The 14,323-nt window shown below is 40.3% G+C and overlaps 1 long non-coding RNA gene across 1 annotated transcript in view; it reads right to left on the bottom strand.

Moving 5' to 3' along the window:
- The window catches only part of LOC144580344 (uncharacterized), a 37,987-nt gene extending 31,533 nt beyond the window's left edge, over positions 1-6,454 (bottom strand). Inside the window, exon 1 of the long non-coding RNA XR_013529658.1 lies at positions 6,214-6,454. This is a non-coding gene — a long non-coding RNA (uncharacterized LOC144580344). The remainder of the gene's footprint in view (positions 1-6,213) is intronic.
- Positions 6,455-14,323: the final 7,869 nt, after the last annotated feature.

Here is a 14,323-nt window from a genome sequence, read left to right as displayed (position 1 = left end):
ACTAGGCAGGAGAAGAGAATCACATTACCTGGTGATGAGCACAGAGATATGTCATAATGCCCCTTGTAGGCAGGGCCCAGGGAGTAGAGTTACATCGCCTGGGTGTTGGATATACCAAAGTGTCCCTTATGGGAAGTGCACAAGCAGGTGAGTCACATAACCTGGGTGAGGCAAAGCCAGATACAACAATGCTTTCTGAGGGCAGAGACAAGAAAGGAAAGGAGACTCACATCACCTGGTTGCAACGTCTAGTGATATGTAAAAATGCTCACTGTGGGCAGTGCCAAGGAAAAAGAACAGAGTTACATCTTCAAGGTGCTGGATCCAGCAATATGTTAATATCCCATCTGTGGGCTAGGTCCATGCAAGAGCATCAAGTCACTCAGGTGCTAAGCACTGGCAGATTTCACAGTCAAACCTGCAGAATGGCCCAGAAATGAGATGAACAATCCCACAACTGAGTTCAATACTGAGTATGGCATTCAATACCTCCTGTATGTTGGGTGTAAGCCCCAGAGTAACCAGCTCAACAGCCAACTGGATTTGTGCATGACAGCATCAATTTCTGTGCAGACTGTGTCTCCTTAGGGAAGTCACAGTCTCACAGGTGTGCTGCATCTTGATCTGAGAGTCACCAACCTACATGTATCTATGTATGACTCAATTATTGCGTCTTTGACTGACTATAGGTGTGAGATTCAGAACCTCAACAGTGATGTGTGTTTATGTCAGAGGATGACAATAATTACTGTTGGCTGGGTGTGCATATGAGTGTCACAATCTCACCTGTTGTGCTTGGCCCGGTTAGCACACTCTGTATACTATCCCGTGCCTTATACAGTATGAATGAGAGTTGCAATCAATTTTGAGACCTTCCTGCTGGTATGGACTCATTATTGTACCTGTGGCATTAAGTTTGGGTATGAGAGTCAACATCACTACAATTAACTAGGTCAAGATAGGAGAGTTCTCTCTTGCCTGTGAGCTGGGTTTAGAAATGAGTCACCCTGGCTAACGCCTGTAATCCCAGCACTTTGGTAGGCCAAGGCAGGCAGATCATGAGGTCAAGAAATCGAGACCATCCTGGCCGACATGGTGAAACCCCGTCTCTACTAAAAAAATACAAAAATTAGCTGGGCATGGTGGCACGTGCCTGTAGTCCCAGCTACTCAGGAGGCTGAGGCAGGAGAATTGCTTGAACCCAGAAGGCAGAGATTGCAGTGAACTGAGATTGTGCCACTGCACTCCAGCCTGGTACCTGGTGATGAAGTGAGACTCTGTCTCAGAATAAAAGAAAAAACAATGAGTCACCCTATCAACTGTGGTTGAATGTTTACATAGAAACATGGGCTTAGCACCAAGGTGATGTGAGTCTTTGGCCTAGACACTTCAAGCAGGAGGCAGTGGAACATATCTCTGGGCCTATCTGAGCTTTCCCCATGAAACAGATGTGACATATGTCTAGACCCGGCACCTAGGTGATGTGACTCTCCTTTTTTGACTAAGCCCTGTGTATTTTGGGCATTCTAACATATCCCTGGACCTAACATCTGGAAGATAAGGAGACTCTGCATGGGCTATACCTAAAAAGTTTCTTGTAACATATTTCTACATTAATCACCTTGGAGATGACTCTCCTCTCTTACCTGGGCTTTGCCCATAAGAGAGATTGTTACACACATCTGCACCAATCACCTAAATGCTGTGACTCTTCTTTCATTCCTGGGTCATGCCCACAGATGAAAGAATAACATCGCTGTGTCCAGCACACTGGTTATGTAATTATTCTGCCTGATTTCTGCTCACAGGCGGCATTGTGACATATCTCTGGGCCCAGAAACTATTTAATACGACTCTCTTCTATGACCTTAACTTTGTGCATAAGGTAAATTGTGACATTTCTCTGGGTCAGCACATAGGTGATGTGACTCTCCTTTTCTGCATGGGCTATGTTCACAGGAAAGAGACTGACTTGTTGCTGTGTTGACAGCTGATGTGATACCTCAGTTCTGGTTCTCTTAGTTTAGTGCACATGTGCAGTAGCTTTACATGCTTCTTCATATGTTGTGTGTCTCATCAGCATCTTAGATCTTCACCCAGGAGTGTATGTTTGTTGTTTGTTTGAGATGGAGTCTCACTCTGTTGCCCAGGCTGAAGTAATCTCCGCTCACTGCAACCTCCATCTCCTGAGTTCAAGCGATTCTTGTGCCTCCTGAGTAGCTGGGATTACAGGCATGCACCACCATACTCGGCTGGTGTTTGTGTCTTTAGTAGAGATGGGGTTTCATCATGTTGGCCAGTCTAGTCTCGAGCTTCTGGTTTCAAGTGATTCACCCTCCTCAGCCTTCCAAAGTGCTGGGAGTACAGGTCTGAGCCACTGTGCCTGACTGGGGGTTGCAGTTTTTGCTATTAAAATAAGCAGAAGTTAAGTTTGAGGACAGGCAAAATCAAAACGCACATGTTCTCTAGAGCAGAGAGTCCTTAATGAAGATAGCTTTGCTTGAGTATGCCCGATGGGAGTGCTAAGGCTTATTGTGTTGGCTGTGCAGTCACCACGGTTTCTATATCCCGAGATCATGGCTATTTTCTTGACTATCTTTTCTGCTTCAATTTCCCTTTAAGAGATCTTAGAGCCATAATCACACTGGAGGTTGAGGGGCTAGGTCATTTTTACTGGAGCTGTTTTCTGCTGAGTGGGTGTTACTTCTGCCAAGCCTGGGCCCTAGAGTTTCTTCCTGTGTGATCTAACAGGGTGTAAACCATGTCATTTATGGAACCAGCCGGTAAGATGTTGGCAGCCAAACGTTGAAAGCCTCGCAAAACCGTCATACAAAAAAGGAACTGCTGTAAGTAAGACAGCAAGAAATCAGTTAACATTTTAAACAGAGTTGGAACAAAAGTTAAAGCCGAAAGTATAGTAATGACTGATTCTATTAAAGACAGCAAGGCGGGTAATAGACATTGCTTTCATGTTCCAGTGAAAGTTCGTAGAGATTCAATTTTGTCTGTCTGGGTGGTGATATTATTACTATTTTCTTGGAATGAACTAGACTAATTGATTTCAAAAACAGCATTCTTCTTTTAGATACAAACATGTTTCTCACAGCCTGGCTGCGAGAAGATCCCAGGCTCTTTGGTCTGTAGGACTACAGTGGCCACCAAGCACAGACGTTGTTGAAGTCTACTGAGTCCCTCTGCTGCTGTTGGGAAGCCATTGTGGTTTCCTGAGATCTTTTATACTAGATTCCCAAGGCTCCACCTTATGGTGACATTTGTGCTGAAAAAGTATTTTGCATTAAAGTGGTGAATGCAGTGAAAGTTTTAGTGTTTTCTGTTTTTTTGCCAATAAGCAAAAGTTTTGTGCAGCCAAGTTGACAGCAGTAATTGGGTCTGTTTATGGATGATAAAGCTGAGTGATGGACAAAGAAGTCTTCAGTAAACACACTGAAGTTCTCTAAGAGCCATCAGAGTTGTTTTTTACATTGGATTAGATCATTTATTGAGAATAGAACATGCACTCTGATGGTCCTCTCTGCATTTGGGACTTTCTGTAGGAGAAGCAATTTTGCTGGCCCTGGATGGTATGAAGTCCCACTGTGAGTATTGCAGCTGGGCTGGTCTCTATTGTACCTGACAAAGGCCTTTAAGGAAGAGTGTAAAAAGGAGGTGAAACAAGATTAGATTCTACAGGAGGCTCTGATAGTGTGTGGGATGGTGGGGATTCTAAAAAAGACATGGGCTCCTGAGAGCCCCTATCTGGAGCTGGTGTTAGGCTCTGAGATCTGGAGTCTCTTCCCCTTAATAAGAATGGGTCCTCTAATGGGTCTGAGAGGCTTTCTTTTTTACTAGGCTTTAGCCCACAGGTGCTGCATAGAGCTGGGTTTTGTTCTCAGCCATAAAGGCTTGCACATAAGATACTTCAGACGATCTTCCCTGATTTCTACAGAAAAGATCTTGCTGTAGGATGCTATTAAAATTCACAGTCTAATTCTCCAGTCATGTTTTGTTAGCTAATCTGTACACAGGCTAAATAGTGTTACAAAAGAATATAAGCCTTTTCTTAATTCCTCTAGCCAAAAGCCGTTCCAGTAATATCCCAGTGGTGTTTCAATGAGAGTAGAGGTAAAGGCTCCCCACAGTGCTGAGAGAATCCAGCAAAGACAGAACATGTACTGAAGTTTAGGAGGCCACGGGCATCGCCATGAGCCAAGTGGGACCACCAAGGTGTCCAGAGCATCCCTTCAAAACCCACTAACTAAAGCTCTAGGAGGTCATAGGCATTTGCCACACACTTTCCTACTTCTCACCAGTGCTGGACATTTCCAGCCCTACTGAGATGACTCCCACTGCTGGCTCTGGGGCAGATGTCTGGCTGACAAGTCTTTTCTTAATTCACTGGTTTGCCATTTGTGATGCTCAATTATTAATACCTGGAACGCTCAGATGCAATCCCCACGTCCGGGCATCTACATGACTGCACTTTTTGTTCAGCAAAGAAAGCCTGTTGAAAAACAATGTTAAGGAGCTGGAAAATGCGTAAAGCCCAAAGGGACAGGGTGCTCTTATTCTGCCCCTCAAAACAAAACAAAAATTTTGTATACAGAAAACCTGATCAGAAAATAAATTACAATAGCCACTAGGTGGCGATCGAGTATTGCTGAAGGAACAGCAAACGGTAAGCCGAGTCTGAAGTGTGGCCAGAAAGATGTGAAACTAAGCACCAATGTAGCCCGAATATGAAATGTTGAGAGTGACCCGTGTGGTTAGTGTATTTATGGATAGTACAGAAGTAGCAGCTAGAAGGAGATCAAACTTATATTCTCTCTCTAAGGAATATTGGTGACTTAAAAACCTTTCCCTCGGAACTTTACTGAAACGGCACTGGAACAAGCAGTGATAGTGAACCGGGTAGTCTGGAACTGCTATAGTATTCACTGCAAGTAAAGGGAAAGTGAAATTAATGAAGCTGACAAACCTCTCACCGGGCCATGGCACCAGAAACATTGATGGCTGATGTAATACCTTGGTTCTTATCTTCTTAGTTTAAAAGAATTTAAACAAGACACACAGCAAAAGAATTATAGCATAGAGTAATTTATTGAAGAAAAAAAGAATATTTTGAAAATTAAATGCAGAATAGACAGTACACTCTGATAAAGAAATTCCAGGGCTGCCTGCTCATAAGGGTGAGATAGCATTAATTATTGGTGGAGAACCCCTCTTTATGGGGAGTTTTACATGATTATTCATAGGAAGGTGGAAAGAAGTGTTACACTAAGCATGTTCTGCCTGGTCTTCTCTGTGCACATGTGCAGCAGCTCTACATATTTGTGCATACATTGCCTGTCTCATTGGCATCTTAAATCTTCCCCCAAGAGTGGGTTTTTTATTATTAAAATGAGCAAAGCGTCAGCTTGAGGACAGGTAAAATAAAAATGCACGTGCTCTCTAGAAGTAAAAGTCCCTACGGAAGACAGGTTTCAAATGACCCCCAACTACTCCACATCTTAAAAGTCGCTACCACAAAGCTGGAAAGCTGTCTGTTCCTGAAGGATCAGATCCCAATTGTGTCTCTGAGACACTGGCAAATCACGCCCTACTTGAGATGGACCGATGATTTCAATTGTAAAATGCCTAAGTCGTCAGCAGCTTCAGGTTGCATTTTGGAGCTTGTCCACTCTAATGAGTTAATAAAAATGGCTCACAAGACTCCTGCCTCAGAAATGGGGCTTTCTTCTTTACTTTTAACAGATTTTGTGCAACCCTACACTTAACCTTCCTAATGCCTCGACTTTCACATTCATGAAAAAACCGCCATTGAGAGTGACATTTCCAGGAAGTCACAGTCCTGGTCACTGCTCTACAGAGCTCTGAAGCTGTTCATAATCAGGCCAGGTGGAAGATTTCTCTCAAAAGCAGTTGAGCATGCGCTCTGGCTAGAGGAAAAAGAGGGTCGTGGCACAATGGAGAGTGTCTCGGATATCAGGACAGTTTCCCCAACAGTTTAGGAAAGAAGGCAGCGCCCTGAGCTGCAGAAGATGCAATGCTCTGGAAAGAACCCTGGGTGCAGGTGAAAGAGAAAATCGAGCAGGACAGGACCAATCGGGTGAGAACAACCCGCCCTATTTGGGCAAAGGTAAGGTATCTTTGTAGGGTAATGCCCTCCTCAGTGCCCAGCCCAGACCTTCCCTTAACGTCCACATTTGTACTCACTATCCTTGGCAAAGAGTCGGCAAGGATTCAGAGTCCAACAGTACTTTGTACACCAAGAAGTCAACACCGGTCTGCCCCTCCCTCCAGGGCTATGCACTCCAGATCCTGGGACATGGTGGGATTAGAGTTCTAAAGCCTACCTACAAACAGGCTCAGAGCAGTTAAGGAACTAGAGCTCCCAGCACATGACTAGGTGGGATGCGACCACTCTGCTCCTCTTTCCAGAGCTGCGCAAAGCCCTGGAGCCTGTTGCATGCTGGGATTGTAGTCCTGCAGCTGCTTGACCAAAGGGCTGGGAGCGTTTATAAGCATACATCTCCCAGCAAGCCTAGGGAGGCGCACACAACCCCATCTCTTGCCTTGTCCCTGAGACTGGTGCATGCTAGAATTGTAGTCCTGCAGCCCTGTGACCAAAGGGCTGGGAGTGTTTATGAGCATATATCTCCCAGAAAGCCTGGGGAGAGCCACACACAGTCCCGCCTCTTCCTCCAGTGATGATCACTATCACTGGCCCAGGTGTATACTGGGATTGTAGTCCTTCAGCCCTCTAACCAAAGGTCTGGGAGTCTTTATAAAACTACAACTTCCAGCAAGGAGAAGGAGGCACTCACTGTTCTTCCGCTTCTTCCTGTAATGCACACTGTTCCTGAGCCGAGTGCATGCTGGAATTGCACTCCTGCAGCCTTGTGGTAAAAAGGCTGGGAGTGTTTAAGAAACTGCATCTCCCAGCAAAACCAGCCAGGTGCGCACAGCCTCGCCTCTTTTTCCAGTGACTAGAGAACTGTCCCTGAGCCCCCTACATGCTAGGATTATGGTGCTGCAGCTCTGTGACCAAAGTTGAAGGGAGAGGCCATGAGACTACATCTCCCAGCAAGCCCAGCAAGGCTCACAAAGCCCTGCCTCTTTCCCCAGTGATTGGTACACTGTCCCTGAGCAGGGTGAATGTTGGGATTGTAGTTCTGGAACACTGTAACCAAAGAGCTTGGAGTGTTAATGAGACTACATCTCCCAAAAAGCATAGTGAGAAGTGCACAGCGCTTTCTGTTCCTCCAGTGACGTGCACTGTCCCTGACCCTGTGTTAAAGTATTCCAGTCGTATGACAAAAGGGCTGGGAGTGACCTAGCAAGACCAAGGAGGTGTACGCAGCCCCGCCTCTTCCTCCATTGATGTACATTGTCCCTGAGCTCGGTGTATGCTGACATTGTGGTGCTGCAGCCCTGTGACCAAAGGGCTGAAAGTGTTTATGAGACTACTACATCTCCCAGCAGGCCAAGCGAGGCACATGCCGTTCCGCCTCTTTCTCCTGGGACACCCACTATTCTTGATCTTGGTACAGAAGGGAATTGTAGCCCTGCAGCCCTGTAATGAAAGGGCTGGGAGTTTTTATAAAACTACACCTTCTAGCAAGATGAAGGAGGCACGCACAGCCCTGCCTCTTCCTCCAGTCACACACACTATTCCTGAGCCGGGTGCACGTTGGGATTGTAGTCCAGCAGCCCTGCGACCAAAGGGCTTGGAGTATTTATGAGACTGCATCTCTTAGCAAGAAAAGCGAGGCATGCAGAGCCCCGCCTTTTCCTCCAGTGATGCACACGATCCCTGAAGAAGTGTTCATGAGATGGCATTTTTCAGTAAGCCCAGCAATTCACTCACAGCCCTATTTCTTTTTCCAGCGATGTGTACTGTTCCTGATTCCAGTATATGCTGGAATTGTGGTGCTGCAGCCCTGTGACCAAATGGCTGGGAGTGTTTGTAAGACTACATCTCCCAGCAAGCCCAAAAGGTGCTTATAACCTCTCCCCTTTTCTTCCAGAGAGGTGCGCTGTCTGTTAACCCGGTGCGTGGTGGAATCAGCCTGTAGCCCTGTGACAAAAGGGATGGGAGTAATTATAAGACTACATCTCCCAGCAAGCCTAATGACATGCACACAGCCTCGCCTCTTCCTCCAGTAATGCACATTGTCCTTGAGCCCGGTCCATGCTGGGATTGTAGTCCTGCAGCCCTCTGACCAAAGGACTGGGAGTGTATTCTTATAGATCTGTTCACTTGTCGTGATAATATTTTTCTTTACCCAATGAACATACTTACAATAGCTTTCTTCAAGACTGATATACTGATTACAGCATCCTGGCCATGTTGAGAATAGGTTCTGTTGTCTACTTTTTATCTTGTGAATTGATTGCACTTTCATGCTTCTTCACACATCTCATGAATTTTTAAATTGTGTAATAGGAACTACAGGGACTCTGAATTCTGTTGTATATCTTTGAAAATTGTTATTATTTTAAGAGGGAGTTAATTTGAATAGATTCAAACTTCAATTCTTACATCTGTTACAGTGACATAGTTGAAATCCTCATTCAGTTATTCCTAACATGCCTATTATATATGTATTTTACATAGATGTGCACTTCTATATAGCAAAATATAATATTTTATTAAGCTTTATTATAGTTATCTGTGAAATAGTTATTCAACAAACTACTTCAATATTACTGGAAGTCAGAACCTCAGTTTTGTTCACTTTTTGGATTTTATGTAAGTGAAATATAATATGCACACTTTTACATCTACTTTCTTTTATACAACATTATATTTATGCTATTGCAGATAGATATAGTTTATTCATTTAAAAAATTATTTTTTATGTGGGCTCTTTCTGTGAAAAAAGTCAATGGTAGCTTACTGAGGATAGCATCGAATCTATACATTACTTTGGGCAGTATGACCATTTTCACAATATTTATTTTTCCTATTCATGAGCACGGAATGTTTTTCCATTTGTTCGTGTCCTTTCTTATTTCCTTGAGCAGTGGTTTGTAGTTCTCCTTAAAGAGGTCCTTCACATCCCTAGTTAATTGTATTCCTAAGTATTTTATTGTCTTCATAGCAATTGTGAATGGGAGTTCGCTCATAATTTGGCTCTCTGTCTGTTATTGTTGTATAGAAATGCTTGTAATTTTTCCACATCGATTTTAAATTCTGAAACTTCTGAAGTTTCTCATCAGCTTCCGGAGGTTTGGGGCTGAGATAATGGGGTTTTCTAAATATAAAATCATGTGATCTGCAAACAGAGACAATTTGACTTCCTCTCTTTCTATTTGAATACACTTCATTTCTTTGTCTTGCCTAATCGCCCTGGCCAGAATTTCCAATATTTTGTTGAATAGGAGTGGTGAGAGAGGGCATCCTTGTCTTGTGCCAATTTTCAAAGGAAATGTTTTTGCCCATTCAGTATGATATTGAAATTTTTGCCCATTCAGTTTGTTAGAAATAGAGCTTATTATTTTGAGATATGTTCCATGAATACCTAGTTTATTGGGAGTTTTTAGCATGAAGGGCTGTTGAATCTTCTTGAAGGCCTTTTCTGCATCTATTGAGATAATCCTGTGGTTTTTGTCATTGGTTCTGTTTATGTGATTGATTACATTTATTGATTTGCATATGTTGAACCAGGTTTGTATCCCAGAGATAAAGTAGACTTGATCGAGATGGATAAGCTTTTTGATTTGCTGCAGGATTCAGTGTGCCAGAATTTCATTGAGGATTTTCGCATAGACATTTATCAGTGATATTGGCCTGAAATTTTTGTTGTTGTGGTGGTGTCTCTGTTATATTTTGGTATCAGGATGATGCTGGCCTCATAAAATGAGATAGAAAAGGAGTCCCTCTTTTTCTATTGTTTGGAAGAGTTTCAGAAGGAATGGTACCACCTCCTCTTTGTACCTCTGGTAGAATTCAGGTGTGAACCCATCTGGTCCCTAACTGTTTTCTGTTGCTAGGTTATTAATTACTGCCTCAATTTTAGAATGACTGCCTCAATTTTGTTATTGGTCTATTCAGGGATTCAACTTCTTCCTTGTTTAGACTTGAGAGGGTGTATATGTCCAGGAATTTATCCATTTATTCTAGATTTTCTAGTTTATTTGCATAGAGGTGTTTATAGACCAATGAAACCAAACAGAGGACTCAGAAATAACACCACACATCTACAAACATCTAATATTTGACAAACCAGACAAAAGCAAGCAATGGGGAAAGGATTCCCTATGTACAAACAGTGTTCAGAATCTAGCTAGCCATTTGCAGAAAACTGAAACTGAATCCCTTCCTTACACTTTATACAAAAATTAACTCAAGATGAATTAACGACTTAAATGTAAGATTTAAAATTATTAAAACCCTAGAAGAAAACCTAGGCAATATTATTAAAGCCATAGGCATGGGCAAATACTTTATGACTAGACACCAAAAGCGATGGCAACAAAAGTCAAAATTGACAAATGGGATCTAAGAAAACTAAGGAGCTTCTGCACAGAAAAAAAAGCTATCATCAGAGTGAACAGGCAACCTACAGAATGGGAGAAAAAATTTGCATTCTATCCATCTGACAAAGGGCTAATATCCAGAATCTACAAAGAGCTTAAATTTACAAGAAAAAAACAACCCCATCAAGAAGTGGGCCAAGGATATGAACAGATACTTTTAAAAGGAAAACATTTATGCAGCCAACAAATATATAACAAAAAAGAGATTATTATCACTAGTCATTAGAGAAATGCAAATGAAAACCACAGTGAGATACCATCTCATGCCTGTTAGAATGGTGATCATTAAAAAGTCAGGAAACAACAGATGCTGAAGATGATGTGGAGAAATAGAAATGCTTGTACACTTTTGGTGGAGTGTAAATTAGTTAAACCATTATGGAAGACAGTGTGGCAATTTCTCAGGGATCTAGAAACAAAAATACCATTTGATCCCACAAATTCATTACTGGCTATATACCCAAAGGACATTAAATTTTTCTACTATAAATACACATGCACATATATGTCTATTGTGGCACTGTTCACAATAGTAAAGACATGGAACCAACCCAAAGCCCGTCAATGATAAACTGGATACAGAAAATGTGGCACATATACACCATAGAATACTATTCAGCTATAAAAAAAGAATGAGTTTATGTCTTTGGCAGGGACATGGATGAAGCGGGAGACCATCAATCTCAGCAAACTAACCCAAGAACAGAAAACCAACACTGCATGTTCTCACTCATAAGTGGGAGTTGAACAATGAGAACACATGGGCACAGGGAGGGGAACATCACACTCTGGGGCCTGCTGGCAGGGGAATGGGGACTAGGGAAAAGATAGTATTAGGAAAAATACCTAATGTAGAATGAAAGGTCGATGGGTGCAGCAAACCACCATGGCACGTGTATACCTATGTAGTAAACCTGCACATTCTGCACATGTACCCCAGAACTTAAAGTATAATAAAAAATTATTTTTCACATTATGGTAAAGTATACATAAAATTAACCATTTTAACTATTTTAGGTGTGCAGCTCAGAAAAAATAAGTATATCCACATTGTATTACAACTATCATTCCCATGCATAAGGACATTCTTTCAACTTGCAAAACCAAAACTCTATATCCATTAAATAACAGCTCCCTGTTACTCCTCCTCTAGCTCCTAGGAACAGCTCTTCTACTTGGGTTTCTGGAATTTTACTGCTCCAAGTGTCTCATAAGTGGAATTATACAGTATTTGTCCCTTATGACTGGCTCATGCCACTTTGCACAATTTCCTTAAGGTTTATGCATGATATACCATGTGTCAGAATTTCCTTACTTTACTTAACTGAATAATATTCCACTGCATGTATAAGTCCCATTTTTTTCTGTTTGTTCTTAATGATGTTTCAAATAACATTTGGGTTGCTTCCACCTTTTGGGTGATGTGAGTCATGCTGCAATAAATCTAGGTGTACGTGTATTATTTTGTGTCTCTGCTTTCATATATTTTACTACATACCCAGGTGTAAAATTGCTGGGTCATACGGTAATTTTATGTGTAAACTTTTTTAGTAACTACTATGCTGTTATTTTATAGCAGCTGCAGCATTTTACATTTCTGCCAACAGTGTACAAATGTTCCAATTGCGCCACATCCTAACCAACACTTGTGATTCGGTTGTTTGTTTGCTTCTTTTTCCTTTGGTAGTAGCTGTGCTGATGGGTATTAAGTAATATGTCATTTGGGATTACATTTGTGTTTTTTCAGCGCTTATTAGCCAGTTTACATAATTTTTAGAGAAATGTCTGTTTAACTTTTTTTCCTATATTTTAAACAAGTAGTTCGTTTCATGGTTGCTGAATTTTTCTTTGTGTATTCTGGATAAAGTTCTATTTGTCTATTTTTTGTTTGTTTTTTCTTGAGTTTTGGGTGTCCTGTTAAAAAAATTACTGCCAAATCCAATGTTATAACATGTTTTACCTATATTGTAATCTAAGAATTATGTGGTTTTAGCTCTTATGTTTAAGTTTCTAATCAACTTAGTTAATTTTTTTCTTAGGGTTCAGCTTCATTCTTTTACATGTGGGTACCCAATTTCCTAGCACCAGTTGTAAGGACAGTTCCTTTCTCATAAAAATCATTTGACCATATATATGCGTGTTCATTTTTATTTTTTAATTTTTTAAAAAACATGTTAAAATATTTAATTTTTTTGTAATATATATTTCATTGCACTTTAGCATGTTTATTTATGTTGGCTTTCCATGTTATTCTGTTGGTCTATTTGTAGTATACTATTTTAGACTTTTATACTGAGTTCTGAAATCAGTAAGTGTAACTTCTCTAACTTTGGAATTTTTTTTCAAAATTACTTTTGCAATTTAGGGTCCCTTGAGATTTCACAGAAACTTAAAAATTGATTTGTTTTTAATGTCCACACTAAGTCATTGGAATTTTACTTTTTGGTTACTTCCTAAGTACTTTCTTATTTTCATGCTATTGTAAATTAAATTATTTTTATAGTTTACTTCTCAGATTATTTATGTTGCCAACTAAAAATACAATTTATTTTTCTATGTCGATTTTAAATGCTCTACTCTGCCGAATTCGTTAATTGTAATAGTTTTTGTGTGGAATCTTTAAGATTTTCTACATATAAGGATATATTTTCTGTCCATATTTTGATGCAGTTTATTTATTTCTCTGTTTTAATTTCTCTGATTAAAACTTCCAAAACTGTGTTGAATAAAAGTGGCAAGAGCAGACATTCTTGCCTTGCTTCTGAGCTTAGAGAAAAGCCTTTCGGTCTTTCCCTTTGGAATATGTTGTTTGCTGTGGGTTTTTATATGTGAATTTTACAAAGATGGTTTCCTTTTATTTCTTTAAACACAATAAATTCCTAATTTATTATAAAAATATTTTGAATTTTGTAAACTACTTTTTCTGTATTAATGAGATTTTTATAAAAACATTTGTTAATGTGGTGTATGCATTGATTAATTTTTATATGCTGAAATGTTTGTTAAGAAAGGCTAGCTAAGTGAAGCAGTGGGAGTGGAGAAGGAGTAAAGAAATTTGTAACTGGTTGCAATCAATCAGTTATAAACAGCACTGCACAGAAACCAGTCATATGCTAAAACTTTTCTGCATTCCAATAATAAATTCTCCTGGGTCATGGGGTGAAATCTTGCCAGTATGCTGCTTAATGTGGCTAGCTAGGATTTGGCTGAGTAGTTTTGGTAGAGTTTGGAAAGAATTTTTGTTCTATAAATGCTTGATATAATTCACTAGTGAAGCCAACAAATCAAAGGCTTTTCTTCATCAACTTTTTAATGACTGATTCCATTTCCTTAATAGTTGTAGGTATATTCAGATTTTGTAATTCTTTGTAATCAAGTCTTGTATACATGGAAATCTGCCCATTTAATCTCGATTTTTCAATTTATTGTCCTCTCATACTTTATAGTACACTTTTTAAAGCATTCTAACCCTTTAGAGATTATATTAATGTCTCATATTTATTTCTCTTTTTGTTATGTAAATACTCTGATTTATTTTAGTGTAACTGAAGATTTGCCAATTGTTAATTCTTTTTTGAAGAACTGAGAACTAGCTTTTGGTTTCTTGGTATTCTGTTGTTTGTATAATCTCTATTTCATTTATCTCTGCTAAAAGTTTTATTATTTTACTTTTTCTTTGAATCTAATTTGGTATTAATTTTCTGAATTGATAGGTGACAGAGTTATTATTGATTTAATGTCTTTGTACTTTTTAAAGGTTTTGTAGCTGCAGACTTCTTAT

This window comes from Callithrix jacchus, chromosome 19, assembly GCF_049354715.1.
Source record: "Callithrix jacchus isolate 240 chromosome 19, calJac240_pri, whole genome shotgun sequence".
In the NCBI taxonomy this organism is placed as follows: Eukaryota; Metazoa; Chordata; class Mammalia; order Primates; family Cebidae; genus Callithrix; species Callithrix jacchus.
Note: the sequence above shows the minus strand (reverse complement) of the source record. Positions and strands in the feature narration are given on the sequence as shown.